This window comes from Schistocerca gregaria, chromosome 9 (assembly GCF_023897955.1).
Source record: "Schistocerca gregaria isolate iqSchGreg1 chromosome 9, iqSchGreg1.2, whole genome shotgun sequence".
In the NCBI taxonomy this organism is placed as follows: domain Eukaryota; kingdom Metazoa; phylum Arthropoda; class Insecta; order Orthoptera; family Acrididae; genus Schistocerca; species Schistocerca gregaria.
This window is the reverse complement of record NC_064928.1, coordinates 147,995,743-148,013,015: the sequence shown is the minus strand read 5'-3', so window position 1 is coordinate 148,013,015 and position 17,273 is coordinate 147,995,743. Positions and strand designations below refer to the sequence as shown.

Sequence of the window (17,273 nt, the reverse complement as noted above, 5' to 3'; positions counted from 1 at the left end):
AACGCAAAGTAGGAAAAGGCTACAAAATTTAAAGATCTAGGTGACATGATATAGCTTAATGCTTTGGGAAAAGAAGTTAGCTTAGCAAGGGCAAGGAAAATGGTAATGGCTTTCCAATTAACTGAAATCTTATATGACAAGAAATATTTATGCATAAATGCAAACTCGGTCGCTATAACACTGTCATTAGAACAGAATACCTTTATGCTTCACGATGCCTTTCGTCTTATACAGCCAAACAACCAGGCGAAATGAAAAAAAAAACTAAACAGTCAAGAAAACTTTGGGCTATAGAGAAGTTTATGAGAGATAGAAGAAATTTTAAGAAGACTGAGAAAGAGAAGAGTTATATGATACATACAAAAGCTACAAGAGAAAAGAATTAAAAAAAACATTTAAACTTTTTTGACAGAAGCCCAAAAATATTGATGATTTGACTCAAAGAAAAGGTAGTAGTCGTGAAGGGAATGAAAATAACGGAGAGAGAAATAGGAAAGAACGAGAAGTTCAGAGCAAGAGTAGTAATTATTAAGGCCTTCTAGTAGAAGAAAAGGAAACGGCTGGCGTTATACAGACAGAAGAAAGAAGTAAAACGATGTAAAGAAAGAATAAAAAAACTAATGATAACAAGGAAACCAATAAAATGAATGAAAGGCCTTTAGATGACACGAAGACAACTTGGAGAATCAATGTAGGTTGGTAAATCTGATGATTTCAATTCATGGAATATCACAGAACACGCCTTAATCAAGGAAATATATTTGTGACGTTGTCATCAACCCAAAGACTGTACTGACATGACTGTGTTGGAAGTCCTCCTGTGACCTCTGAACTGACTTTTCCAGCAAGTTATAGCAGTGCAGTCAACGAAGGCCAAATAACGGGAAATAGTAGTGTAGTCGCAAATTTTTGCACAGTGCTACGCGAGAATGTCCTGGACAACATTCTAAAAATCTTCACTAGTGTGGTGTGGACACTGGGATGAGGCAGGTGTGCGTGGCGTTTAAAATACAGTTTTTTCGGTTATTCTCGAATAATTCGGAAACAGCGCCTTCAAGCAAAAATGTATCCCAGCACAAATATTAAACTGCATTAAGTTTCCTGTAAGAAAGGCCCACTTAATTTTTTTCTCTTGGACTAATAGTTTTTAACATGTGAGTCCCCACTCTATCTACCTCACTACATCACAAGAACAGTACAGGATGTTTCACAAAGTTATATCGACTCTCCATGGTGAGACACATGAATCGACGGTGACGCAGTGTGCAGAAATGCCAGGGGGAATGTTTATTTTCGGTAAAGTGCGTTAACACATCATAGAATGCAGATATATACTAATAATACACTCCTGGAAATGGAAAAAAGAACACATTGACACCGGTGTGTCAGACCCACCATACTTGCTCCGGACACTGCGAGAGGGCTGTACAAGCAATGATCACACGCACGGCACAGCGGACACACCAGCAACCGCGGTGTTCGCCGTCGAATAGCGCTAGCTGCGCAGCATTTGTGCACCGCCGCCGTCAGTGTCAGCCAGTTTGCCATGGTATACGGAGCTCCATCGCAGTCTCTAACACTGGTAGTATGCTAGGACAGCGTGGACGTGAACCGTATGTGCAGTTGACGGACTTTGAGCGAGGGCGTATAGTCGGCATGCGGGAGGCCGGGTGGACGTACCGCCGAATTGCTCAACACGTGGGGCGTGAGGTCTCCACAGTACATCGATGTTGTCGCCAGTAGTCGGCGGAAGGTGCACGTGCCCGTCGACCTGGGACCGGACCGCAGCGACGCACGGATGCACGCCAAGACCGTAGGATGCTACGCAGTGCCGTAGGGGACCGCACCGCCACTTCCCAGCAAATTAGGGACACTGTTGCTCCTGGAGTATCGGCGACGACCATTCGCAACCGTCTCCATGAAGCTGGGCTACGGTCCCGCACACCGTTAGGCCGTCTTCCGCTCACGCCCCAACATCGTGCAGCCCGCCTCCAGTGGTGTCGCGACAGGCGTGAATGGAGGGACGAATGGAGACGTGTCGTCTTCAGCGATGAGAGTCGCTTCTGCCTTGGTGCCAATGATGGTCGTATGCGTGTTTGGCGCCGTGCAGGTGAGCGCCACAATCAGGACTGCATACGACCGAGGCACACAGGGCCAACACCCGGCATCATGGTGTGGGGAGCGATCTCCTACACTGGCCGTACACCTCTGGTGATCGTCGAGGGGACAATGAATAGTGCACGGTACATCCAAACCGTCATCGAACCCATCGTTCCACCATACCTAGACCGGCAAGGGAACTTGCTGTTCCAACAGGACAATGCACGTCCGCATGTATCCAACGTGCTCTAGAAGGTGTAAGTCAACTACCCTGGCCAGCAAGATCTCCGGATCTGTCCCCCATTGAGCATGTTTGGGACTGGATTAAGCGTCGTCTCACGCGGTCTGCACGTCAAGCACGAACGCTGGTCCAACTGAGGCGCCAGGTGGAAATGGCATGGCAAGCTGTTCCACAGGACTACATCCAGCATCTCTACGATCGTCTCCATGGGAGAATAGCAGCCTGCATTGCTGCGAAAGGTGGATATACACTGTACTAGTGCCGACTTTGTGCATGCTCTGTTGCCTGTGTCCATGTGCCTGTGGTTCTGTCAGTGTGATCATGTGATGTATCTGACCCCAGGAATGTGTCAATAAAGTTTCCCCTTCCTGGGACAATGAATTCACGGTGTTCTTATTTCAATTTCCAGGAGTGTACTAACGCAACTATGATATATCGACAGAATATATGTAAATCTCTCCATACTATTCTACACTGCTGGGGGGAAATTGATTCCTAATCGTCCTGGACAGCAAGTGTAGTGTTCTTCACAGGAAAGGCAACTTCCTCGACTAGAAGCACAGCTCGGTTATCAATTTACGGACTGACTACACCTTCCCAGCATTTGCTGTCTCCATGAGTTGATAAATAACTTCGCTGAACTCGTGTTCAAGTAGGGGAATTATTTTCTGTTTACGAATCAGTACTTATTTGCAGTTCTTATGTGAGGTGTTATGTAAAAACAGCTCAACAGGTGGAGCTGTCGACTGTCCATCACATTGCCGAGACTGCCTCAACGCAAAATGCTGTCAATATGCGTTCGAAAACGTCGATTTCATAGTCCCCACTATCGCTGTCTGGAATACATTTCACAGCATGATGGGTATGATGCCTCAGCTCTCCCAACATCTGAAGAGATTCAGACACTTTAAATGCATGCCTGTACAACAAACGTCGGTCACTTATGTGTTATGGAACTGCTGATACTTTAGCATAAGTCATGTAACGCATTAAAAAAGATTACTGTTGTAGACACAAACGTGACGAGTGTCATTCCATTAGACGTATTCAAGCCATCTTGCGAGATATACTGTGGCTGTGTGATAAGTTTCTCCACTCAGTGCAGCCCATTCTACAAGTGCCAGCATTCCTGAATGGAAAAGATTTACGCAGTTTGCTGGTAACGCAATAGGAAGAAAGGTAGAGTAACTTTATGATGGTTTATTATTTCACCATCAAATGACAACATCATACTTATTTAGTTTACTCATTTTTAACCACAAGGAGCGATCTGTGATAATAGATTAGACAACCTAATCCTCTTCACCAAGATCGCTAATAATAACCTTTGCTCTCGATGACGGTTTCGGTAATCAGTATTACCATCTTCACCAAACCCACGTCCGACCATCCGGACTTAGGTTTTTCATGATTTCCCTAAATCGCTGCAGGCAAATGCCAGGATGGTTCCTTTCAAAGGACATGGCCGACTTCCTTCGCTAATCCGATGAGACCGATGACCTCGCTGTCTGGTCTCCTCCACCAAAACAACCCAATCCAACTATCTTCACATCTCTACAGAGAGGTTACTTTTTAGGTCTCAAAGTAACAATAAAAATACCCTTTCTCATGAATTGGGTGGCGCATGACAGGCTGGAAGACTGATGCAGTGGCATGTCAAAATTAAAACAGCTATATACACAGTTATTCAGCACATAAATTTGTCTACTGCCACTCACAAGAGAACGCGTCATTGTAGCCAGGGTGCCGTCAGGAGAGATCTAAGACCTGAAGATGGTAACACTGATTACCGAAACCGGTCATCGAGAGTAAAAGTTATTACTAACGACCTTGGTGAAGAAGTTTAGCTTCTCTACACGACTTAGTCACATGGGTGTGCAGCACGCTGTTACAGATAGACAGCAGTGAAGTATATCATTTACCTGTCCAATTCCTTTCCCACCAACACCAACACTACGTAAGTCAATGACAACATAAGACTTACAAATTAAGTACGGCTTAGTCTTTGTTTATAGGAACGCGTTTACATAACAGTCCACATAATACCTACGAAAAGTACTGATTATAAAACTGAAAATAATGGTACTACACACATCAAAATGTTTTGCATTACCTCGGTTCCGAGAGTTCTTGAACCTGTACAGAAAACTGGAATATAGATCAACATAAACATCATTTCCGCCCTTTTTATTGCTCATGAAAACCGCACATCGCATCTTGTACGATCATAGAACGAGACCTTCAGAGGTGGTGGTCCAGATTGCTGTACACACCAGTATCTCTATTACCCAGTAGCACGTTTTCTTGCATTGATACTTACCTATATTCGTCGTGGCATACTATCCACAAGTTCACCAAGGCACTATTGGTCGAGATTGCCCCACTCCTGAACGGCGACTCGGCGTAGATTGCTCACAGTGGTTCGTGGGTCACGTCCCTCAGGCAGCCCTTTTCAATCTATCCCAGGTATGTTCGGTAGGGTGAAGGTCTGGAGAACATGATCACCACTCTAGTCGAGCAATGTCGTTATCTTGAAGAACGTCATTCACAAGATGTGCACGATGGGGGAGCGAACTGTCATCCATGAAAGCGAATGCCTCGCCAATATGCTGCCGACGTGGTTGCACTGTCAGTTGGAGGATAGCGCTAACGTATCGTACAGCCGTTGCGGCGCCTTCCATGACCAACAGCGGCGTACGTCGGCCCCACATAATGCTACCCCAAAACAGCAGGGAACCTCCACGTTGCTGCACTCGCTGTACTGTGTGTCTAAGGTGTTCAGCCTGACCGTGTTGCCTGTAAAGGCGTCTCCGACGACTGTCTTGTTGAAGGCATGTGTGATACTCATCAGTGAAGAGAACGTGATGACAATCCTGAGAGGTTTATTTGGCATGTTTAGGCCCATCTGCAAAGTGTCGTGGTTGCAAAGATGGACCTCGCCATGGACGTCGGGAGTGAAGTTGAGCATCATGCAGCCTATTGCGTCCAGTGAGTCGTAACACGACATCCTGTGGCTGCACAAAAAGCAGTATTCAACATGGTGGCGTTGCTGTCAGGGTTCCTCCGAGCCATAATCCGTAGGTAGCTCTCATCCATTGCAGTAGTAGCCCTTTGGCGGCCTGAACGAGGCGTGTCATCGACAGTTTCTGTCACAGTGGATCTCCTCGATGTCCGAACAACATCGCTTCGAGACGCCTCGGCACTTACCTTGTTGAGAGCCCTTCCTGGCTCAAAGTACAATGGGGACCCGATCGAACCGCAGTATTGGCCGTCAAGGCATGGTTGAACTACAGACAACACGAGCCGTGTACCTCCTTCCTGGTGGAATGACTGGAACTGATTGGCTGTCGGACCCCCTCCGTGTTATAGGTGCTGCTCATGCATGGTTGTTTACATCTTTGGGCGGGTTTAGTGACATCTCTGAAGAGTCAAAGGGACTGTGTCTGTGACACAATATCCACAATCAATGTCTATCCTAACCAGTTCGGGCAACTGGGGTGATGCAAAACTTTTTTTTTATGTATATATATAAACACGAGCTCAGTGAAGTTAGCCGGCCGTTGTGACCGAGCGGTTCTAGGCGCTTGATCCGGAACCACGCTGCTACTATGGTCGCAGGTTAGAATCCTGCTTCGGGGATGGATGTGTGTAATGTCCATATGTTAGTTAGGCTTCAGTAGTTCTAAGTCTCGGAGACTGATGACCTCAGATTTTAAGTCCCATAGTGTTCAGAGCCATTTTCAGTGAAGTTATTTTGTGTTCTCGTACAGAAGAACTGGGCAGCAAAATACTGGAAAGGTATAATGTGTCTGTATAGTGATAATCGAGCACCGCTCGTAGTGGGGGGAAGTTGCTTTTCCTGGAAGAACACTGCAGTTGCCGTACAGGATGACTAAGAATCAAATCCCCTCTAGCGGGGCAGAACAAAATGCAGTGATTTACATAGATTCTGCCCTCACATGCTGCTCGCGTTAAAACATTATTAGTATATACCTGCATTCTATTTAATGTTAACGAACTTCGCAGAAAATAAATAACCACACCGCTGGCCTGTCTGCATACTGCGTCGCCAGTGATTCGTGAGGCGTACTGGGTGAGGCGGTGTAGCTTTGCGCACCGCGCGGGATTAGCCGAGCGGTCTCAGGCGCTGCAGTCATGGACTGTGTGGCTGGTCCCGTCGGAGGTTCGATTCCTCCGTCGGGCATGGCTGTGTGTGTGTTTGTTCTTTGCAGTTAAGTCCTATAAGATTTGACACACATTGGAATATTTTTGTAACTTTGCGAACACCCTGTAGTTGCTTCTTGTGACGTAGCGGCGTACATAGAGTGAGGAATCACCTGCTCGATGTTCAGTTCGCAGACGTATGAAAGAGGGAAGTGCCTGGACACATTCCGGAGGCCTACCTTCCCTCGTGCTTCTACTCCACTCTTTTAGAGTGAACGTCATGGAGGAATACATTTGCTGTGAACCAGTAGTCGATGTGCCTAACACATTGAAATTTTGTCTACGTGATGGCTACGGGTGAGCATCACATATTATTCTAATAGCAAGTTTTTGAGTGATGAAAACTGTGTCTTAAAAGATAAGTTACTCTAGAAAATTATTCCAAACAACTTTATTGGTACGCAAGAAATGTTTCTCTCCCCAAAATTTGCAAAACTTCTAAGTGGAAATGGGGCTGAAGTCATTTCTGCTGGGAGTCCAAAAATGTGTTTCTTCCAGTTTAAATGCAGAGCAACACAGGCACCTAAAATTTTCGAGCTTTGCACCCCAGTTACTGCTTCCTCACCATGTGTTACATTTATCATTAGTGTAGTAACACATCCAGATGTGCGGAACGGGATATGCTGTGGCATTTCTGAACTGGGTATGACACTATTTGCAGAAAACTAAAGGTATTTCAAAAGTGGTTCAAATGGCTCTGAGCACTATGGGACTTAACATCTTAGGTTCAAAATGGTTCAAACGGCTCTGAGCACTATGGGACTCAACATCTTAGGTCATAAGTCTCCTAGAACAGAACTACTTAAACCTAACTAACCTAAGGACATCACACACATCCATGCCCGAGGCAGGATTCGAACCTGCGACCGTAGCTGTCGCGGGGTTCCAGACTGGAGCGCCTAGAACCGCTCGGCCACACCGTCCGACAAAAGTATTTTTAACAACATTAATTACCATTTCTTTTGACGCTGTATGTATTTTTGGATCGATTATAATGGTAGTATAATATGTAAATAGTGCTACACTGAAGCGGCAAAGAAGCTGGTATAGGCATGTGTATTCAAGTACAGAGATATGTGAACAGGCAGACTTCGGCGCTGCGGTCGGCAACGCCTATATAAGGCGACAAGTGTCTGGCGCAGTTGTTCGATCCGTTTCTGCTGCTACAGTGGCAGGTTACCGAGATTTATGTGAGTTTGAAAACGGTGTTATAGTCGCCGCACGAGCGATGCGACACAGCACCTCTGAGGTAATGAAGTGGGGATTTTCCCGTAGGAAAATTTCACTACTGTGCCGTGAATATCAGAAATTCGGTAAAACTTCGAACCTCCGACATCGCTGCGGCCGGAAAAAGATACTGCAACAATGGGACCAACGAAGACTGAAGACAATCGTTCAATGTGACGGAAATGTAACCGTTCCGCAGATTGCTGCATATTTCAATGCTGGGCCATCAACAAGTGTTAGCGTGCGAACCCATCATCGATATGGGCTTTTGGAGCTGAAGGCCCATTGGACTGGGAAGCATGTTGCCTGGTCGGACGAGTCTCAAGCGGATGGACGTGTACAGATACGGAAACTACCTCATCAATACATGGACCCTACATGTCAACAAAGGACTGTTCAAGCTAGTAGAAGCTCTATAATGGTGTGGGGCGTGCGCCGTTTGGAGCGATATGGGACTCTGATACGTATGGATACAACTCCGACAGGTGAGCATCCTGTCTGATCACCTGCATCCATTCATGTGCATTGTGAATTCCGACGGACTTGGGCAATTGCAGCAGGATAATGCGACCACCCACACGTCCACAACAAATACAGAGTGGCTCCAGGAACACTCTTCTGGGTTTAAACACTTCCCCTGGATACCAAACTCCCCAGACATAAACATTATTGAGCATATCTGGCATGCCTTGCAACTTGCTGTTCAAAAGAGATCGTCACTTGCTAGTTATCTTACGGATTTATTCATAGCCCTGCAGGATTCATGGTGTCATCTCGCTCCAACTCTACTTCAGACGTTAGTCCATGCCACGTCATGTTGCGACACTTCGACACTTCTGCGTGCTCGCGGAGTCCCTACACGATATTAGGCATATTAGGCAGGTATACCAGTTTCTTTGGCTCTTCAGCGTGATTCTGGTTTTTTTTTTTTTTTTTTTTTTTTTAATGAGATGGTAGGTCACTTACAAACAGGGTGATTCAGAGGAACGAGAAACTGAAAAAATTCAATATTAATGCGGTAAGTGCTTTTAAATAAACTCATTTACGTCATTTAACAGTAAAAGAAATGTAGGGTTTAGGAATGTGTGCAGTAAATTTATTTCTTGAAGGTGATATTTTGCAGGTGAGTGATAGGAAAAATCCAAGGAGCGATGGAGAAATGAGCCCTGGGCCTCTCTACCTTTAGTCTGACACATTACCATATAGGGGCACATATCTGCGGTTACTCAGTGCGTGCAGCGGGAAACGTGTGACGTAAGTCCGCCTCTAATTACATTGTTATTGTCAGCCCAGAGACCGCAGCAGTGCACCTCTTTCAGTGTTGTCAGCCGCTCTTAAGACGTGCACGTCGCGTAACGAGTGTTGCATTGTGCATAGGCACAAATGGCAATTATCTCTGTGTGGAAACCGCTTCCTCAGGTCACGTCAGAGAGAAAGATAAGACGGACAGCCATTACTGCGCTCACTCGCAACACGGGCGGGCTTTCTTAGACATCACACACTCACCATAATGGTAGAATCGTCGTCACTAAAATCGCGTAGCGTTGTAACCTGTCGTCGGTGCTGTAACAACTGTTCAAGTGAACAGAATTTCAAAACAGAAGTAAAAGTGGAAAGGTAACGATACAATATTTCATATAACTTTATACATCTTTATACACTGAAGAGCCAAAGACACTGGCACACTTGCCTAATATTCTGTAGGGCCCTCTCGAGCACGCAGAACTGCTGCAACACGAAGTGGTATCGACTCGAGTAATGTCTGAAGCAGTGCTAGAGGGAATTGACACCGTGAATCCTGCGGGGCTGTCCATAAATCCTTATGGGTACGAGAGGGTGATCTTTTCTGAACAGCACATTGCAAGGCATCCAAATTATGCACAATAATGTTAATGTCTGGGGAGTTTGATGGCCAGCGGAAGTGTTTAGCCCTCCGCTGCGCACGTGCGGTCTTTTGAGACCCTATACCACTTACACTTCTTGCTCTTCATTATTTACTGGACCAAGGCTCATGGTCCCTGACATCTCTCTCGTAGTTATGATCTAAATGATTACTATGCACAAACACCATTAATTAACTATTTTTAATTTACGATGACTTAGTTTAGGAATTAAGGAAAATGGACACTTGGGATCTTCAAAGCCCCAGCTGGTTTAACTGACTCAGTGTTGCCAGGAAATGGCTGAAGTTGGCATAACTTATTAAAAATGAAGGTTACTCAGTTGTTAAGCTTGAGACAGGATTCTGATACGAGGGAAGTGGATGGTGACTGGCTTTATTAAGTAGATACAGTATTTGTTTTCAAATCTTACAGTTTTGCATACGCCTAGCATATAACTCATAAAAAATAAATATTTCATTTTAATGTAGGTAAGTCTAAATTATTAAAACTGTAGGAAAAACTGTTTTCTTATAACTTAGGTTTGAATTTAAATATAGGATTAATTTTTTGTTTAGGTCTCGTGGAAAACTTGTTCGCGGTGAAAAAGTCGACAAGATTGTTCTTCAGATGTGGGATGATGCTGATGTCAATAATGAAAGTATTTCTGTCCTGAATGATGATGAGTACTTGCCCTCAGATAGTGAAGGGAGGAAGGCAATGATGTACTGGAAGAGGAAGATAATGAAGATGACGTCATTCACAGTGACGGTGATATAACTGTAAGTAATGACAACACTATAAAAGATTATTTCATTGGAAAAAATGGAATGATTTGATACAAAGAGCCTCCAACTAAGTGTCAAACTCCATCTCGTAATATAATTCGCCACAAACTTTGTCCTAAAGTCGTACCCCCTAGTTCAATAAAAGAGCCGGCCGCGGTGGCCGAGTTGTTCTAGGCGCTTCAGTCCGGAACCGCGCGACTGCTGCGGTCGCAGGTTCGAATCTTGCCTCGGGCATGGATGTGTGTGATGTCCTTAGGTTAGTTAGGTTTAAGTAGTTTTAAGTTCTAGGGGACTGACGACCTCACATGTTCATTCCCATAGTGCTCAGAGGCATTTAAACCATCAATAAAAGAAGCCCTAAAGCTCCTAATTACCGCACAAATAAAGTCCGTCCTGGTAAGGGAAACTAACAGAGAGGCTTGGCGAATGTACTAAAAGTGGAATGAAGATTATCCTAGTAGTACACCAGAGGTATGGAAGGAAATAGATGTGGAAGAATTAGAGGCGTACATTGGTTTGCTTGTATCTTCTGGAGCCTACATATCAGGGAGGATGGACTTGAGTGAACATTTGAAGGAAGAATATGGCCTATTTTCAAAGCAACAATGCGCCTAAAAAGGTTTCAAACTAACATACGTGTTGTTAGATTTGGCAACAAGGAAAGAAGGGAAGGTCGTAGGATTCATGGTAAACTAGCTGCATTTAGAGACAACTGGGAAATGTTCATTTCACAGATTTCTTCCATATACAGTCCAGGCTTTGACACAACTATTGATAAACAGTTTGTTGCGTTAAGAGGGAAATGTCCTTATCGACAATACATGAAAAGCTAGCCTTTAAATAAGGTATAAAAATATGGTGGACTTGTGATTCTAGAAATGCATTTCCTCTGAATGTATAGATTTACTTGGGACAGCAACCAGGCCAACAGAGAAAAGTACATCAGGGTTCCAGAGTCATAAGAGATCTAACTGCAAAATGGTTCAATAAGGGCCGCAATATTGTAACTGACAATTTTTTCAGTGGCATACATTTAGTGAGAGAATTGCTGGCGGCGAAAACCAACCTATGTCGGAACTCCAAGGAAAAACAAGATTGAAATTCCTAAGGAGATGCAGCCACATCATTCGTGAGTAGTAAATTCCTCTGTGTTTGGATTCTCTGATTCAATATCACTAGTATCATATGTACCAAAGAAGTCATCAGCACCCATACTTGTCTCCTCTGTTCACTCGTCACGAACTTTAGTTGGTCACGAGAAGAAGCCAGAAGAAATAGAGCATTACAACAGACAAAACGGGGATGTTGACCCCATGAACTTGTGGGCACCTATAGCGTGAAATTCCACACCAAGCGATGGCCCCTTGTACTCTTCTATAATATGATCGGCATTGCTGGAATCACTGCATCATCACCCACAAAGCCTGACTTCAAATCAGAAGAGGCGGCAGTTCTTGCTGCAGTTAGGACGACGGCTTGTGCATGCAAGACTACTCGGTAGGAGGTGCCTTCAAAAGGGAGCAAAAAGTGGTCTTCTTGCTCTTGAGCATGACTATGAGCCTAAGGGACTCAATACAACTGTGAATCACCAACAAACGACAAAGGTGTTCTTTGTGTCCAAGAAACCTAGGCAAAAAAAAGACAATTTCTAACTATCATGGAACATTTGTATGCAGTTCTCATTCCAGCCAGATTGGGATATGCTTTGAATGTGATAAAAATGAGTAAGTGTGTTGTGGCGTCATGGTCATATCTGTCACAGTAAAATTAGAACAGGTATTTCATTCTACTGAAGTTTTGTTGCGATCTCTGTAGATATAGGAGAAGCAAGTACAAGTAACAAAATATATCAGTTGTCTTCAAAAAGATAAAATAAAACGGTATATCATTATAATGTTCAATTTGTAAGAAAGTAAATTGCAGAAAATAAAAGACATTATCGTAACAAAAAGAACTTAAACCAAAATGTGCGCAAGTTATATTGGGAAGAACTCTGATTTATTTAGAATTATCCGAGGAAGACGCATCAGATCGATAAAAAATGTGAACCAATTTTTTCGTTACGCCAAATTAAGCTATTTTTGTATAAAATGTACTGTATCCTACTTTTAGCGTTACTCAGGAACAATGACATGGACATAGTAGAATGATGTTACCGTAGGGCGCTTCATTAGTGTGAGTCTCCTTGCCTCTCATATGTTGGGGGCTTCATTAGTCTGAGTCCCCTTGCCTCTCACAATTTGGGGTGCTTAATTAATGAAATTAACCACGAAGAAATTGTTCAAAATTATCCTCATTCGCTTCAATGCATAAAGTCAATCGTCTACGGAAGTTATCCACAGTTTTGAGCAGCACATCCCCTGTTATGGCTGCACACACTGTTCGAATGCTTTGGTCCATATCGTTTCGGGTTGTGGGCTGTCTTTCATAAACAATCTTTTTAAATAACCCCACAAAAAATGAGATGTTAGGTATGGTGAACGTGGAGGCTACTGAATTGGTCCGCCGCGTCCAATACACCGTAAATTTAAAACGTTCCGCACATTTTTAGCATAATGGGGAGCTGCTCCGTCCTGTTGGAACAACATTCGTTGCATACTTTCTAAATCCACATATTAACGAATCATCGCACAGAATTTGTAAATAAGATTCCCCAATAACATTTCGGCCAAAAATTACGGTCCAAACAAGTAACCGTTTAAAATTCCACACCAGACCATTAACGACCATTTGTGCTGATTGTCAACGGGTCTGTCTCTGTGTGGATTGACAGGGGACCAATAATGACAATCATGACGATTTAATTCACCATTGTTTTTGAATGTGGCTTCATCAGTGAACATAACGTATCTAAAAAAATTATTGTCACCTCTTATCGTTTCCAAGACTCATTGGCAGAAATGAACGAGTATTTGCATATCTTTCGGCGTTAATGGCAGTGTCAGTGTGATATGATACACATGATGTTTATGTGCTTTCAAAATCCTCAAAACAAATGATTTCGGTATTCCACTTTGTCTCTGAATCGCACGACTACTCATTTCGAGATCCAGCTGAACACAGGCGAGAACGGTAAGGGTACGAGCTCCATTTTCATTGTATTCGCGATGACGAAGTGGACGGTGCATGTACCCATTTCCAGCTCGTTGAGTGCAATTTCGAATAATGCTTTCACTTGGATGTCTTCTGTTTGGAAAACGATCAGCATATAATTGCGCAGCTGCAGCGTAATTATTATGGCATTCACCTAAAATTACCATCATATCAACAATCTCTGTAGCAGGATAGTGAGCCATATTTCGCTAAAGAATAATTTACTTTCGTCAGTTGGTGTTTACGGTAAACGATCTGAAAGTGAAGTGACGTCTGAGCGCATTGCATCAACCGTTATACTGAGCCATAGTTCGCAGTTTGGCCACGGTAGCGCCACAGTCGGGTGAGTAATGCAATTGTGAAGAGTTCCCTAACGAGACTTTAATACCATTCCGCCTCGCTCCATCAAAAACTGTGGCGGGTAGCATGTTGTTGTTGTGTTGTTGTGGTCTTCAGTCCTGAGACTGGTTTGATGCTGCTCTCCAAGCTACTCTATCCTGTGCAAGCCTCTTCATCTCCCAGTACCCACTGCGACCTACATCCTTCTGAATCTGCTTAGTGTATTCATCTCTTGGTCTCCCTTTACGATTTTTACTCTCCACGCTGCCCTCCAATACTAAATTGGTGATCCCTTGATTCCTCAGAATATGCCATACCAACCGATACATTTTTCTAGTCAAGTTGTGCCACAAATTTCTCTTCTCTCCAATTCTATTCAGTACCTCCTCATCAGTTATGTGATATACCCATCTAATCTTCAGCATTCTTCTGCATCACTTCCGAAAGCTTCTATTCTCTTTTTGTCTAAACTATTTATCGTCCACGTTTCACTTCCATACATGGCTACACTCCATACAAATACTTTCAGAAATGTCTTCCTGACACTTAAATCTATACTCAGTGTTAACAAATTTCTCTTCTTCATAAACGCTTTCCTTGCCATTGCCAGTCTACATTTTATATCCTCTCTACTTCGACCATCATCAGTTATTTTGCTCCACAAATAGCAAAACTCTTTTACTACGTTAAGTGTCTCATTTCCTAATCTAATTCCATCAGCATCACCCGACTTAATTCGACTACATTCCATTATTCTCGTTTTGCTTTTGTTGATGTTCATCTTATATCCTCCTTTCAAGACACTATCCATTCCGTTCAACTCCTCTTGCAAGTCCTTTGCTGCCTCTGACAGAATTACAATGTCATCGGCGAACCACTAAGATTTTGTTTCTTCTCCGTGGATTTTAATACCTACTCCGAATTTTTCTTTTGTTTCTCTTACTGCTTGCTCAATATACAGATTGAATAACATCGGGAGAGACTACAACCCTGTCTCACTCCCTTCCCAACTGCTGCTTCCCTTTCATGCCCCTCGACTCTTATAACTGCCATCTGGTATCTGTACAAATTGTAAATAGCCTTTCACTCCCTGTATTTTAAACCTGCCACCTACAGTATTTGAAATAGAGAATTCCAGTCAACATTGTCAAAAGCTTTCTCTATGTCTACAAATGCTAGAAACGTAGATTTGCCCTTCCTTAATCTAGCTTCTAAGAAACGTCGTAGGGACAGTATTGCCTCACGTGTTCCAAAATTTCTACGGAATCCAAACTGATCTACCCCGAGGTCGGCTTCTACTAGTTTTTCCATTCGTCTGTAAAGAATTCGCGTTAGTATTTTGCAGCTGTGACTTATTGTACTGATAGTTCGGTAATTTTCACATCTGTCAACACCTGCTTTCTTTGGGATTGGAATTATTACATTCTTCTTGAAGTCTGAGGGTATTTCGCCTGTCTCATACATCTTGCTGACCAGATGGTAGAGTTTTGTCAGGACTGGCTCTCCCACGGCCGTTATTAGTTCCAATCGAATGTTGTCTGCTCCGGGGGCCTTGTTTCGACTCAGGTCTTTCAGTGCTCTGTCAAACTCTTCACGCAGTATCGTATCTCCCATTTCATCTTCATCTACATCCTCTTCCATATTGTCCTCAAGTACATCACCCTTGTAGAGACCCTCTATATACTCCTTCCACCTTTCTGCTTTCCCTTCTTTGCTTAGAACTGGGTTTCCATCTGAGCTCTTGATGTTCATACAAGTGGTTCTCTTATCTCCAAAGGTCTCTTTAATTTTCCTGTAGGCAGTATCTATCTTACCCCTAGTGAGATAAGCCTCTACATCCTTACATTTGTCCTCTAGCCATCCCTGCTTAGCCATTTTGCACTTCCTGTCGATCTCATTTTTGAGACGTTTGTATTCCTGTTTGTCTGCTTCATTTACTGCATTTTTACATTTTCTCCTTTCATAAATTAAATTCAGTATTTCTTCTGTTACCCAAGGATTTCTACTAGCCGTCGTCTTTTTACCTATTTGATCCTCTGCTGCCTTCACTACTTCATCCCTCAAACCTACCCATTCTTCTACTGTATTTCTTTCGAATCGCTTCCCTTTTAGGCATGTCTTGATTCGGGGAAGAGGAAAAAGTCACTTGGAGCCAAGTCGGGGCTGTAGGGTGGCTGCGGCAGTGTTGTCACGTTGAACTTTACCAAAACTTTGGCGGCGGCACGCGACGTGTGAGCGGATGCGTTGTCTTGATGGAGAATCCAATCCCCGTTGACCGCCGGGCGGACAAGGCGATCTCGATCCCTCAAGCGGCAGAGCACTCCAGTGTAAACGTCACCTGTGGCAGTCTGTCCACGAGCAACAGACTCCTTGTGAACCACTCCTTTACCATAAAAAAAAAATCAGCATGCACTTCGCACAGGACTTGCTCATGAGAGCGTTCTTGGGCTTCGGCGAGGAAGCAATGTGTCATTCTGAGCTTTGACGCTTCGACTCAGGATCGTACTTGTAGACCCAGGTCTCATCACCAGTAACCACTTTCCCCAGAAAGGTCGGAACAACATTCAACCATTGGAGCATTTCCTGGCAAACAGTCATGCGCCGTTTCCTCTGATCCACCGACAAAACGTTTGGCACCAGTTTGGCACACACTTTTCACATCATCAAATTCTCTGGCCCAATCCTCCACAATGTACTCTGACAGTTCATCGACAATTAATGTAGCACTAAGACGATGGTCATTGTTTCAAAGTTCCCGCACTCTCTCCACATTTTGATCCGATCCACTTGATGATTGCCTCCCAGAGCGGTCGTTGACTTCAACATTCCCGCGGCCATCTTTGGAACGTTTGTACCACATGAAAACCATTGGACTGGACGTGGGCTTCCTTAAAGGCCTCTTTACTCTTATCGAGAGTCCCAGAGGCTGTTTTGTTCAGTAGCACACAAAACTTAATTGCATAACGCTGCTCCAAGTGCTGCTCTATTTTCGCCTCTCCCACTTTTCGACAGAGGTCGATGACACGTAGTCACGTTTAAAAAAAAATGGTTCAAATGGCTCTGAGCACTATGGGACTTAACATCTTAGGTCATCAGTCCTCTAGAACTTAGAACTACTTAAACCTAACTAACCGAAGGACATCACACAAGACCCAGCCATCACGAGGCAGAGAAAATCACTGACCCCGCCGGGAATCGAACCCGGGAACCCGGGCGTGGGAAGCGAGAACGCTACCGCACGACCACGAGATGCGGGCTCACGTTTCAAGCGATGCACACTCTCCGGGGTGCCGGAGGCAACTGCCGCAGCATCAGTTCGTTCCTTGAGACCCCCCACTAATTCCCCCAATCGGCGGAACCGGTCCGCACGCGTTTCCCTAC

The 17,273-nt window shown here is 44.1% G+C and overlaps 1 protein-coding gene across 2 annotated transcripts in view; it reads right to left on the bottom strand.

Moving 5' to 3' along the window:
* LOC126292109 (uncharacterized) overlaps positions 1–17,273 on the bottom strand; it is a 106,629-nt gene that overhangs the window by 70,136 nt on the left and 19,220 nt on the right. The gene's annotated exons all lie outside the window — the stretch shown is intronic.